Below are 13,126 nucleotides of genomic sequence, written 5' to 3'. Positions count from 1 at the left end.
CCATGTTACAATTCTCAATCTGGTCTAACTAATTTGGTTTAATTTATTTTAAAACTACTAACCAGAATTTCTAGAAGTTTAGTACTGTATTAAAAAAAAAAAAAGAGTAAAAATAAATAAATAAATGTTTGCCACCTGTATGCAAATGACACTACAAAGCCATTCTCTGGTGTACATCTGAGCGTCCAAATGTGCAAAGGCTGAGAAGGCCACCTTCAAAGTTCAGAGTACTGTATGTAGACGCGGAAATACAGAATGGTGCTTCCTTAGAAGAACCAAGGAGAAGGGAGGGAAAAAAGTATATAGAAGAGTCACTGCCATAACTGTGGGGTGGAGTTATAAAAAAAAAAGCTTTTAAGTTAGTGCTGGAATTCTAATAAGAGGTATAAGGACTACAAGTAATCGAGAATTTGTCAAGAGCATAGCAGAGAATGCTAGACATGTATACCAATATATATATATATATATATATATATATATATATATATACGCACTCCTTGGCAATGCAATTGGATGGGTGCCTGAAAATAATTATAAAAGTTCTTTGATGATATTGAAAACTCAACATTTTATGGCTTCAACCCCTCTAGCTCTCCCTTCTCCAACTAACCCAGAATCCTCCTTGATCAGGATTACAGTCACCAATCCCTATAAAACTAGATATCTTTATCCTACTCTCACAGACACATTTTCCAACCTTTCATGGGACAAACTTGCCACATCTTGGCAGAAGGATATTCCCTCTATTCTCTCTCCCGCAGATATTCTTAAACATTACGACCATGAAAGTTTTACAATCAGCTTACCTGCAACGGGTTCATATGCAAACTATTCACAGAACTTATGTATCCCCTAACCAGCGTAAGCACATGTTCCATGAGGAATCAGGGGATTGCACAACATGTCACCACTCCAATGCAACTTTCTTACATTGTTTCTGGGAAAGTCTTAAAATGAAAGAGGACTGGAACAAAGTTTTATCATTCACAAATAATTTATACTGACACTTTTACCATACCCTCAGGCCTTTCGGTGCGAAATTTGTTAACTCGAATTTAAGACATTTAAACTCTTGATACTCTCATGATAGTGATCATTACTGTATAAAAAAAACTTATACTGCTGTATTGACTTTCTCCATCTTCCCTCTCTCTATATGAAATTAAAGTTAAGGCTATTACAACGCAGCGAGCGAACGAGTCAGAATGACCCCCAATGCCACAAATGATTATTTAGAGCTGATCCAAATGACACCTTTTCCCCACTTTAAATTAGAGATGAGCGGGTTCGGTTTCTTTGAATCCGAACCCGCACGAACTTCACTTTTTTTTCCACGGGTCCGAGCGACTCGGATCTTCCCGCCTTGCTCGGTTAACCCGAGCGCGCCCGAACGTCATCATGACGCTGTCGGATTCTCGCGAGACTCGGATTCTATATAAGGAGCCGCGCGTCGCCGCCATTTTCACTCGTGCATTGAGATTGATAGGGAGAGGACGTGTCTGGCGTCCTCTCCATTAGAATAGAGATAGATAGATTAGATAGAGAGAGATTGTGCAGAGTCGCAGACAGAGTTAGTTTACCACAGTCAGTGACCAGTGCAGTTGCTAGTTAACTTTTATTTAATATAATATATCCGTTCACTTCTCTCTGCTATATCCGTTCTCTGCCTGAAAAAAAAAACGATACACAGCACAGTCAGTCACACAGTGTGACTCAGTCTGTGTGCACTCAGCTCAGCCCAGTGTGCTGCACAGTCATCAATGTATAAATTAAAAGCTTATAATTAATTGTGGGGGAGACTGGGGAGCACTGCAGGTTGTTAGCAGGAGCCAGGAGTACAATTATATTAATTAACAGTGCACACTTTTGCTGCAGGAGTGGTGACCAGTGCCTGACCACCAGTATAGTATTGTTGTATACTACTAATATCTCTTTAAATATCAACCAGTCTATATTAGCAGCAGACACAGTACAGTGCGGTAGTTCACGGCTGTGGCTACCTCTGTGTCGGCACACGGCAGGCAGTCCGTCCGACCAGAATTGTATTATTTATTATTATATACCTACCACCTAACCGTGGTTTTTTTTTCATTCTTTATACCGTCATAGTGTCATCCTAATTGTTACGAGTATACTACTATCTCTTTATCAACCAGTGTACAGTGCGGTAGTTCACGGCTGTGGCTACCTCTGTGTCGGCACACGGCAGGCAGTCCGTCCGACCAGAATTGTATTATTTATTATTATATACCTACCACCTAACCGTGGTTTTTTTTTCATTCTTTATACCGTCATAGTGTCATCCTAATTGTTACGAGTATACTACTATCTCTTTATCAACCAGTGTACAGTGCGGTAGTTCACGGCTGTGGCTACCTCTGTGTCGGCACACGGCAGGCAGTCCGTCCGACCAGAATTGTATTATTTATTATTATATACCTACCACCTAACCGTGTTTTTTTTTTCATTCTTTATACCGTCATAGTGTCATCCTAATTGTTACGAGTATACTACTATCTCTTTATCAACCAGTGTACAGTGCGGTAGTTCACGGCTGTGGCTACCTCTGTGTCGGCACACGGCAGGCAGTCCGTCCGACCAGAATTGTATTATTTATTATTATATACCTACCACCTAACCGTGGTTTTTTTTTCATTCTTTATACCGTCATAGTGTCATCCTAATTGTTACGAGTATACTACTATCTCTTTATCAACCAGTGTACAGTGCGGTAGTTCACGGCTGTGGCTACCTCTGTGTCGGCACACGGCAGGCAGTCCGTCCGACCAGAATTGTATTATTTATTATTATATACCTACCACCTAACCGTGGTTTTTTTTTCATTCTTTATACCGTCATAGTGTCATCCTAATTGTTACGAGTATACTACTATCTCTTTATCAACCAGTGTACAGTGCGGTAGTTCACGGCTGTGGCTACCTCTGTGTCGGCACACGGCAGGCAGTCCGTCCGACCAGAATTGTATTATTTATTATTATATACCTACCACCTAACCGTGGTTTTTTTTTCATTCTTTATACCGTCATAGTGTCATCCTAATTGTTACGAGTATACTACTATCTCTTTATCAACCAGTGTACAGTGCGGTAGTTCACGGCTGTGGCTACCTCTGTGTCGGCACACGGCAGGCAGTCCGTCCGACCAGAATTGTATTATTTATTATTATATACCTACCACCTAACCGTGGTTTTTTTTTCATTCTTTATACCGTCATAGTGTCATCCTAATTGTTACGAGTATACTACTATCTCTTTATCAACCAGTGTACAGTGCGGTAGTTCACGGCTGTGGCTACCTCTGTGTCGGCAGTCGGCAGGCAGTCCGTCCATCCATAATTGTATTATTATTATAATATATACCACCTAACTGTGGTTTTTTTTGCATTCTTTATACCGTCGTCATAGTGTCATACTAGTTGTTACGAGTATACTACTATCTCTTTATCAACCAGTGTACAGTGCGGTAGTTCACGGCTGTGGCTACCTCTGTGTCGGCAGTCGGCAGGCAGTCCGTCCATCCATAATTGTATTATTATTATAATATATACCACCTAACTGTGGTTTTTTTTGCATTCTTTATACCGTCGTCATAGTGTCATACTAGTTGTTACGAGTATACTACTATCTCTTTATCAACCAGTGTACAGTGCGGTAGTTCACGGCTGTGGCTACCTCTGTGTCGGCAGTCGGCAGGCAGTCCGTCCATCCATAATTGTATTATTATTATAATATATACCACCTAACCGTGGTTTTTTTTTCATTCTTTATACCGTCGTCATAGTGTCATACTAGTTGTTACGAGTATACTACTATCTCTTTATCAACCAGTGTACAGTGCGGTAGTTCACGGCTGTGGCTACCTCTGTGTCGGCAGTCGGCAGGCAGTCCGTCCATCCATAATTGTATTATTATTATAATATATACCACCTAACCGTGGTTTTTTTATACCACCTAACCGTGGCAGTCCGTCCATAATTGTATACTAGTATCCAATCCATCCATCTCCATTGTTTACCTGAGGTGCCTTTTAGTTCTGCCTATAAAATATGGAGAACAAAAAAGTTGAGGTTCCAAAATTAGGGAAAGATCAAGATCCACTTCCACCTCGTGCTGAAGCTGCTGCCACTAGTCATGGCCGAGACGATGAAATGCCAGCAACGTCGTCTGCCAAGGCCGATGCCCAATGTCATAGTACAGAGCATGTCAAATCCAAAACACCAAATATCAGAAAAAAAAGGACTCCAAAACCTAAAATAAAATTGTCGGAGGAGAAGCGTAAACTTGCCAATATGCCATTTACCACACGGAGTGGCAAGGAACGGCTGAGGCCCTGGCCTATGTTCATGGCTAGTGGTTCAGCTTCACATGAGGATGGAAGCACTCAGCCTCTCGCTAGAAAACTGAAAAGACTCAAGCTGGCAAAAGCACCGCAAAGAACTGTGCGTTCTTTGAAATCCCAAATCCACAAGGAGAGTCCAATTGTGTCGTTTGCGATGCCTGACCTTCCCAACACTGGACGTGAAGAGCATGCGCCTTCCACTATTTGCATGCCCCCTGCAAGTGCTGGAAGGAGCACCCGCAGTCCAGTTCCTGATAGTCAGATTGAAGATGTCAGTGTTGAAGTACACCAGGATGAGGAGGATATGGGTGTTGCTGGCGCTGGGGAGGAAATTGACCAGGAGGATTCTGATGGTGAGGTGGTTTGTTTAAGTCAGGCACCCGGGGAGACACCTGTTGTCCGTGGGAGGAATATGGCCGTTGACATGCCAGGTGAAAATACCAAAAAAATCAGCTCTTCGGTGTGGAGGTATTTCACCAGAAATGCGGACAACAGGTGTCAAGCCGTGTGTTCCCTTTGTCAAGCTGTAATAAGTAGGGGTAAGGACGTTAACCACCTCGGAACATCCTCCCTTATACGTCACCTGCAGCGCATTCATAATAAGTCAGTGACAAGTTCAAAAACTTTGGGTGACAGCGGAAGCAGTCCACTGACCAGTAAATCCCTTCCTCTTGTAACCAAGCTCACGCAAACCACCCCACCAACTCCCTCAGTGTCAATTTCCTCCTTCCCCAGGAATGCCAATAGTCCTGCAGGCCATGTCACTGGCAAGTCTGACGAGTCCTCTCCTGCCTGGGATTCCTCCGATGCATCCTTGCGTGTAACGCCTACTGCTGCTGGCGCTGCTGTTGTTGCCGCTGGGAGTCGATGGTCATCCCAGAGGGGAAGTCGTAAGCCCACTTGTACTACTTCCAGTAAGCAATTGACTGTTCAACAGTCCTTTGCGAGGAAGATGAAATATCACAGCAGTCATCCTACTGCAAAGCGGATAACTGAGTCCTTGACAACTATGTTGGTGTTAGACGTGCGTCCGGTATCCGCCGTTAGTTCACAGGGAACTAGACAATTTATTGAGGCAGTGTGCCCCCGTTACCAAATACCATCTAGGTTCCACTTCTCTAGGCAGGCGATACCGAGAATGTACACGGACGTCAGAAAAAGACTCACCAGTGTCCTAAAAAATGCAGTTGTACCCAATGTCCACTTAACCACGGACATGTGGACAAGTGGAGCAGGGCAGGGTCAGGACTATATGACTGTGACAGCCCACTGGGTAGATGTATGGACTCCCGCCGCAAGAACAGCAGCGGCGGCACCAGTAGCAGCATCTCGCAAACGCCAACTCTTTCCTAGGCAGGCTACGCTTTGTATCACCGCTTTCCAGAATACGCACACAGCTGAAAACCTCTTACGGCAACTGAGGAAGATCATCGCGGAATGGCTTACCCCAATTGGACTCTCCTGTGGATTTGTGGCATCGGACAACGCCAGCAATATTGTGTGTGCATTAAATATGGGCAAATTCCAGCACGTCCCATGTTTTGCACATACCTTGAATTTGGTGGTGCAGAATTTTTTAAAAAACGACAGGGGCGTGCAAGAGATGCTGTCGGTGGCCAGAAAAATTGCGGGACACTTTCGGCGTACAGGCACCACGTACAGAAGACTGGAGCACCACCAAAAACTACTGAACCTGCCCTGCCATCATCTGAAGCAAGAAGTGGTAACGAGGTGGAATTCAACCCTCTATATGCTTCAGAGGTTGGAGGAGCAGCAAAAGGCCATTCAAGCCTATACAATTGAGCACGATATAGGAGATGGAATGCACCTGTCTCAAGTGCAGTGGAGAATGATTTCAACGTTGTGCAAGGTTCTGATGCCCTTTGAACTTGCCACACGTGAAGTCAGTTCAGACACTGCCAGCCTGAGTCAGGTCATTCCCCTCATCAGGCTTTTGCAGAAGAAGCTGGAGGCATTGAAGAAGGAGCTAACACGGAGCGATTCCGCTAGGCATGTGGGACTTGTGGATGCAGCCCTTAATTCGCTTAACAAGGATTCACGGGTGGTCAATCTGTTGAAATCAGAGCACTACATTTTGGCCACCGTGCTCGATCCTAGATTTAAAGCCTACCTTGGATCTCTCTTTCCGGCAGACACAGGTCTGCTGGGGTTGAAAGACCTGCTGGTGACAAAATTGTCAAGTCAAGCGGAACGCGACCTGTCAACATCTCCTCCTTCACATTCTCCCGCAACTGGGGGTGCGAGGAAAAGGCTCAGAATTCCGAGCCCACCCGCTGGCGGTGATGCAGGGCAGTCTGGAGCGACTGCTGATGCTGACATCTGGTCCGGACTGAAGGACCTGACAACGATTACGGACATGTCGTCTACTGTCACTGCATATGATTCTCTCAACATTGATAGAATGGTGGAGGATTATATGAGTGACCGCATCCAAGTAGGCACGTCACACAGTCCGTACTTATACTGGCAGGAAAAAGAGGCAATTTGGAGGCCCTTGCACAAACTGGCTTTATTCTACCTAAGTTGCCCTCCCACAAGTGTGTACTCCGAAAGAGTGTTTAGTGCCGCCGCTCACCTTGTCAGCAATCGGCGTACGAGGTTACATCCAGAAAATGTGGAGAAGATGATGTTCATTAAAATGAATTATAATCAATTCCTCCGCGGAGACATTGACCAGCAGCAATTGCCTCCACAAAGTACACAGGGAGCTGAGATGGTGGATTCCAGTGGGGACGAATTGATAATCTGTGAGGAGGGGGATGTACACGGTGATATATCGGAGGGTGAAGATGAGGTGGACATCTTGCCTCTGTAGAGCCAGTTTGTGCAAGGAGAGATTAATTGCTTCTTTTTTGGGGGGGGTCCAAACCAACCCGTCATATCAGTCACAGTCGTGTGGCAGACCCTGTCACTGAAATGATGGGTTGGTTAAAGTGTGCATGTCCTGTTTTGTTTATACAACATAAGGGTGGGTGGGAGGGCCCAAGGATAATTCCATCTTGCACCTCTTTTTTCTTTTCTTTTTCTTTGCATCATGTGCTGATTGGGGAGGGTTTTTTGGAAGGGCCATCCTGCGTGACACTGCAGTGCCACTCCTAGATGGGCCCGGTGTTTGTGTCGGCCACTAGGGTCGCTTATCTTACTCACACAGTCAGCTACCTCATTGCGCCTCTTTTTTTCTTTGCGTCATGTGCTGTTTGGGGAGGGTTTTTTGGAAGGGACATCCTGCGTGACACTGCAGTGCCACTCCTAGATGTGCCCGGTGTTTGTGTCGGCCACTAGGGTCGCTAATCTTACTCACACAGTCAGCTACCTCATTGCGCCTCTTTTTTTCTTTGCGTCATGTGCTGTTTGGGGAGGGTTTTTTGGAAGGGCCATCCTGCGTGACACTGCAGTGCCACTCCTAGATGGGCCCGGTGTTTGTGTCGGCCACTAGGGTCGCTTATCTTACTCACACAGCGACCTCGGTGCAAATTTTAGGACTAAAAATAATATTGTGAGGTGTGATGTGTTCAGAATAGGCTGAAAATGAGTGTAAATTATGTTTTTTGAGGTTAATAATACTTTGGGATCAAAATTACCCCCAAATTCTATGATTTAAGCTGTTTTTTAGGGTTTTTTGAAAAAAACACCCGAATCCAAAACACACCCGAATCCGACAAAAAAAATTCGGTGAGGTTTTGCCAAAACGCGGTCGAACCCAAAACACGGCCGCGGAACCGAACCCAAAACCAAAACACAAAACCCGAAAAATTTCAGGCGCTCATCTCTACTTTAAATCACCTTTTAAATCCCCCTCCTTGTATCACAACATATAGGGTAATAACTCAGGCATGGCTTTCAATAACAACCCAGAGTTGACCTTACGTCAGTATATACACAAATGTTATTCTTCTACATATTGTTTAAACCATTTAGTAAATGTTCCTTTATTGCCTTTAGAAGTAAAAACATTTATAAACTGTTTTGATTTCAGTCCAATGGAACGTGCCAACTTTTCTTCTAGACCAAAAACAGCCAACGGGACAGAGGAAATAAAAACACTCTCCACCTCCATAGAAAAAAGTTCTTATTGTTGGAGAATGTTTTTCAGTAAGATTCTCACAACTAATGTTTGGACTTTATCCTAAGAATAACTTCCTTCCTACTGTGTGAATGCAAACACTCATGAAGTGGATTTTGAGCGTGCATGTTCCTGTTGATGCTGTATGTGTATTTCTTTACCCTTGACATCACAAAAGGTACAGGACATCTGACCCTGTCACGTTCCGTAGTTGACATGTAGTAGAACTCCTGTAGACTAAAGTTGATGAAACTAAGTGACCTGTCCAATTATTTGTGTTATTTCACACATTCCAGGGGCAGAAATGAAGAATGTCAATAAATAAATAAGAAAAGCAATTAACAGAATCAAGCTCAAAATGTAAAATTATCTATAAGCAACATTTTCTCAATACACTCAGCCCTCTTGTGAGAGACAAATCAGTTATTTGCAGTATATTGAATTAGTTTCAATCTTTCTTAGCCTCTGATAATTCTATCCAATCATATCTTTCAATGATTATTTTTGAAAAACAGGATTTGACAGCAATTTTCACTCCGATTACAGTCCCATTTCTCGAATCCCATGATCCCTAAGCTTCTTGAAAAGCTTTATCTCGAACACCTTACACACTTTCTGACTGGGCCTCAGAGTTGATCTTACTGCTATATTTGACACTATGAGGGAGATGTACTAAGCCTTCAAGAGTGATAAAGTGGAGAGAGATAAAGTACCAGCCAATCAGCTCCCAACTGTCATGTTACAGACTGTGTTTGAAAAATGACAGTTAGGAGCTGCTTGGCTTTTAATTTATCTCTCTCCAAATTATCATTCTCCGGGCGGGATTCAATTCTTTTCACCCCTTTCCACACCCATTCTGTTTCTGCCTTCAGGGACATTGTATCATTATTTCAGCTCGCTACCCCCGGAGTAGCGAGGCCCCCAACCCTTTACACAGCTAAACCTGATTACTATGGGTGCAATATGTGCGATAACGGAGATCATTTTAGAAAGGAAATTGGGTGTGATATATCATTTGAATCTCACCCTCCAAGTCTTAGTATATCTGCCCCACTGTCTACCATTCATTTCTCATACAAAATCAGACGTCCTATCCTGGTTACCCACTCCTTTGTCTATTAGTTGGAGCATCACAAGACCCAGTCCTATGTCCTCTACTCTTCTCTATTCAAACCGCTTCTTTTTGAAAATAAATGTCTCTGGATTTCAGCATCACCTCTATTCTGGCAAAATGAAAATGTATCTATCCACTCTGGGTCTTTTCACCACATGTGTTTGGCCATGTTACTAAATGTCTTTCTCTGCACTTGTCACCTCAAACTAAGGCTGGATACACATCAGACAAAGGCCCTCATTCCGAGTCGTTCGCTCTGTATTTTTCTTCGCATCGCAGCGTTTTTCTGCTTAGTACGCATGCGCAATGTTCGCACTGCGACTGCGCCAAGTAATTTTGCTATGAAGATAGTATTTTTACTCACGGCTTTTTCTTCGATCCGGCGATCGTAGTGTGATTGACAGGAAATGGGTGTTACTGGGCGGAAACACGGCGTTTTATGGGCGTGTGGATAAAAACGCTACCGTTTCCGGAAAAAACGCGGGAGTGGCTGGAGAAACGGAGGAGTGTCTGGGCGAACGCTGGGTGTGTTTGTAACGTCAAACCAGGAACGACAAGCACTGAACTGATCGCAGATGCCGAGTAAGGTTGAAGCTACTCAGAAACTGCTAAGTAGTTTGTAATCGCAATATTGCGAATACATCGTTCGCAATTTTAAGAAGCTAAGATTCACTCCCAGTAGGCGGCGGCTTAGCGTGTGTAACTCTGCTAAAATCGCCTTGCGAGCGAACAACTCGGAATGAGGGCCAATATGTCGTCCGATCCTGCAGATTGGAGCAACATATCGAACACATTGGGGTAAAATTACTAAGGTAGGAGTTTTTTAGAACTGGTGATGTTGCCCATAGCAACCAATCAGATTCTATCTATTATCTTGTAGAAGCAGCTAGATAAATGTTAAGTAGAATCTGATTGGTTGCTATGAGCAACATCACCAGTTCTAAAAAAACTCACACCTTAGTAATTTTATCCCATTGTCTGTTGTGTACCCATAATTGTGCACTCCCGCCAGCCGACATCGGGGGTTGTTCCATCATCCCATCTACTGTTCTGCACATCAGATAGGACAAACAAGTGACTGAAAGCATGCAGCTGAATGCAGCTAATTAATTATATCATTATTATCATTATTATTATTATTATTATTATTATTATTAGTTTTATTTTTTTAAGGAGCCACAAAGTTTCTGCAGTACTGTACAAGGAATACACATAGTAACAGTGTAACGTGACTTGGTAAAAGTGCAATATAGTGTAAACTGACATATCTACTAACAACATACCACAATAAAATGACTGGGGGTTGGGGGAGACACAAGCAGAAAATATAGTGTGAGGTGGGAAACACAGGTATGTGATGTAGTGAGAGGATTATCACGGACACGAGATGTAGTGAGAGGGGGCAGGAGATGTAGTGAGAGGGTGGTTATTGGCTGAAGATATAGTGAGACGGGGTGCCCAGGCAGGAGATATAGTGAGACAGGGTGCCCAGGCAGGAGATATAGTGAGACAGGGTGCCCAGGCAGGAGATATAGTGAGACAGGGTGCCCAGGCAGGAGATATAGTGAGACAGGGTGCCCAGGCAGGAGATATAGTGAGAAAGTGGTTCCCGGCAGGAGATGTAGTGAGACGGGGTGCCCAGGCAGGAGATATAGTGAGACAGGGTGCCCAGGCAGGAGATATAGTGAGAAGGTGGTTCCCAGCAGGAGATGTAGTGAGAAGGTGGTTCCCGGCAGGAGATGTAGTGAGAAGGTGGTTCCCGGCAGGAGATGTAGTGAGACGGGGTGCCCAGGCAGGAGATATAGTGAGACAGGGTGCCCAGGCAGGAGAAATAGTGAGAAGTTGGTTCCCGGCAGGAGATGTAGTGAGACGGGGTGCCCACGCAGGAGATATAGTGAGACAGGGTGCCCAGGCAGGAGATATAGTGAGAAGGTGGTTCCCGGCAGGAGATGTAGTGAGACGGAGTGCCCAGGCAGAAGATGTAGTAAGATGGGGTGAGGGCAGGAGTTGCAGTAACAGAGAGTGTGGTTACCGGCAGGAGATGTAGTGAGATGGGGTACGCAGGCAGGAGATGTAGTGAGACAGGGTGCCCAGGCAGGAGATATAGTGAGAAGGTGGTTCCCGGCAGGAGATGTAGTGAGAAGGTGGTTCCCGGCAGGAGATGTAGTGAGATGGGGTTCCCAGGCAGGAGATATAGTGAGACAGGGTGCCCAGGCAGGAGATATAGTGAGACAGGGTGCCCAGGCAGGAGATATAGTGAGAAGGTGGTTCCTGGCAGGAGATGTAGTGAGAAGGTGGTTCCCGGCAGGAGATGTAGTGAGACGGGGTGCCCAGGCAGGAGATATAGTGGGACAGGGTGCCCAGGCAGGAGATATAGTGAGACAGGGTGCCCAGGCAGGAGATATAGTGAGAAGGTGATTCCCGGCAGGAGATGTAGTGAGACGGGGTGCCCAGGCAGAAGATGTAGTAAGAGGGGGTGAGGGCAGGAGTTGCAGTAACAGAGAGTGTGGTTCCCGGCAGGAGATGTAGTGAGACGGGGTGCGCAGGCAGAAGATGTAGTAAGAGGGGGTGAGGGCAGGAGTTGCAGTAACAGAGAGTGTGGTTCCCGGCAGGAGATGTAGTGAGATGGGGTACGCAGGCAGGAGATGTAGTGAGACAGGGTGCCCAGGCAGGAGATATAGTGAGAAGGTGGTTCCCGGCAGGAGATGTAGTGAGAAGGTGGTTCCCGGCAGCAGATGTAGTGAGATGGGGTGCCCAGGCAGGAGATATAGTGAGACAGGGTGCCCAGGCAGGAGATATAGTGAGACAGGGTGCCCAGGCAGGAGATATAGTGAGACAGGGTGCCCAGGCAGGAGATATAGTGAGAAGGTGGTTCCCGGCAGGAGATGTAGTGAGAAGGTGGTTCCCGGCAGGAGATGTAGTGAGACGGGGTGCCCAGGCAGGAGATATAGTGAGACAGGGTGCCCAGGCAGAAGATATAGTGAGACAGGGTGCCCAGGCAGGAGATATAGTGAGAGGGTGGTTCCCGGCAGGAGATGTAGTGAGACGGGGTGCTCAGGCAGAAGATGTAGTAAGAGGGGGTGAGGGCAGGAGTTGCAGTAACAGAAAGTGTGGTTCCCGGCAGGAGATGTAGTGAGACGGGGTGCCCAGGCAGGAGATATAGTGAGACAGGGTGCCCAGGCAGGAGATATAGTGAGAAGGTGGTTCCCGGCAGGAGATGTAGTGAGACGGGGTGCGCAGGCAGAAGATGTAGTAAGAGGGGGGTGAGGGCAGGAGTTGCAGTGACAGAGAGTGTGGTTACCGGCAGGAGATGTAGTGAGATGGGGTACGCAGGCAGGAGATGTAGTGAGAGAGGGGTGAGGGCAGGAGATGCAGCGTGAGGGGGTGCGCAGGCAGGAGATGTAGTCAGAGGGGGTGAGCAGGCAGGAGATGTAATGAAAGGGGGAGACACAGAGATGTACTGAGAGAGGGGAGACAGACTCAGGAGATGGACTGAGAGGCTGGGAGACACATGTAGTAGATATAACAAGTGGTGCAAGTACAGTACATTGAAGAAATGGACTGAGAGG

The 13,126-nt window shown here is 45.7% G+C and overlaps 1 protein-coding gene across 2 annotated transcripts in view; it reads left to right on the top strand.

The window, feature by feature from the left end:
- The window catches only part of CD34 (CD34 molecule), a 122,245-nt gene that overhangs the window by 92,947 nt on the left and 16,172 nt on the right, over positions 1-13,126 (top strand). The window lies entirely within an intron of this gene.

Source organism: Pseudophryne corroboree, chromosome 2, assembly GCF_028390025.1.
Source record: "Pseudophryne corroboree isolate aPseCor3 chromosome 2, aPseCor3.hap2, whole genome shotgun sequence".
NCBI classification, from domain to species: Eukaryota; Metazoa; Chordata; class Amphibia; order Anura; family Myobatrachidae; genus Pseudophryne; species Pseudophryne corroboree.
This window is presented reverse-complemented; position numbering and strand designations above follow the sequence as displayed.